Raw genomic sequence first — 1,656 nt, 5'->3', positions numbered from 1 at the left:
ATACCTTCAAGTCAGCGGCACTGCTATGGGTACCCGCATGGCCCCACAGTATGCCAACATTTTTATGGCGGACTTAGAACAACGCTTCCTTAGCTCTCGTCCCCTAACGCCCCTACTCTACTTGCGCTACATTGATGACATCTTCATCATCTGGACCCATGGAAAAGAAGCCCTTGAGGAATTCCACCATGATTTCAATAATTTCCATCCTACCATCAACCTCAGCCTAGATCAATCCACACAAGCGGTCCATTTCCTGGACACTACTGTGCTAATAAGCGATGGTCACATAAATACCACCCTGTACCGGAAACCTACTGACCGCTACACTTACCTACATGCCTCCAGCTTCCATCCAGGACACACCACACGATCCATTGTCTACAGCCAAGCTCTAAGATATAACCGCATTTGCTCCAATCCCTCAGATAGAGACAAGTACCTACAAGATCTCTATCAAGCATTCTTAAAACTACAATACCCACCTGCTGAAGTGAAAAAACAGATTGACAGAGCCAGACGAGTACCCAGAAGTCACCTCCTACAAGACAGGGCCAACAAAGAAAATAACAGAACACCATTAGCTGTCACCTTCAGCCCCCAACTAAAACCTCTCCAGCGCATCATCAGAGATCTACAACCTATCCTGAAAGATGATCCTTTACTCTCACAGATCTTGGGAGACAGACCTGTCCTTGCTTACAGACAACCCCCCAACCTAAAGCAAATACTCACCAGCAACCACACATCACTGAACAAAAACACTGACCCAGGAACCTATCCTTGTAACAAAGCCCGATGCCAACTCTGTCCACATATCTATTCAAGTGACACCATCATAGGGCCTAATCACATCAGCCATACCATCAGGGGCTCGTTCACCTGCACGTCTACCAATGTGATATATGCCATCATGTGCCAGCAATGCCCCTCTGCCATGTACATTGGCCAAACCGGACAGTCTCTACGCAAAAGAATTAATGGACACAAATCTGACATCAGGAATCATAATACTCAAAAACCAGTGGGAGAACACTTTAACCTGTCTGGCCATTCTATGACAGACCTGCGGGTGGCTATCTTAAAACAGAAAAACTTCAAAAACAGACTCCAACGAGAGACTGCTGAGCTGGAATTGATATGCAAACTAGACACAATCAACTCAGGGTTAAACAGGGATTGGGAATGGCTGAGCCATTACAAACATTGAATCTATCTCCCCTTGTAAGTACTCTCACACTTGCTTCTTATCAAACTGTCTGTACTGGGCTATCTTGATTATCACTTCAAAAGTTTTTTTTCTCTTACTTAATTGGCCTCTCAGAGTTGGTAAGACAACTCCCACCTGTTCATGCTCTCTGTATGTGTGTATATATATCTCCTCAAAGTTTCACTCTATATGCATCCGAAGAAGTGGATTGTAGCCCACGAAAGCTTATGCTCTAATAAATTTGTTAGTCTCTAAGGTGCCACAAGTACTCCTGTTCTTTTTGCGGATACAGACTAACACGGCTGCTACTCTGAAACAACATAGAGAATTTCAGGCCAAACAATTAAATTTTGGTAAAGTTACAAGTAACTGAAAACATAATCTTGTAATGGAAAGTGGTTTCAGATTGGTAGCCGTGTTAGTCTGTATCAGCAAAAAGAACGAGG

The sequence above is a fragment of the Terrapene carolina genome, unplaced genomic scaffold, assembly GCF_002925995.2.
Source record: "Terrapene carolina triunguis isolate 2854851 unplaced genomic scaffold, T_m_triunguis-2.0 Scaffold85, whole genome shotgun sequence".
Classification (NCBI taxonomy): Eukaryota; Metazoa; Chordata; order Testudines; family Emydidae; genus Terrapene; species Terrapene triunguis.
This window is presented reverse-complemented; position numbering follows the sequence as displayed.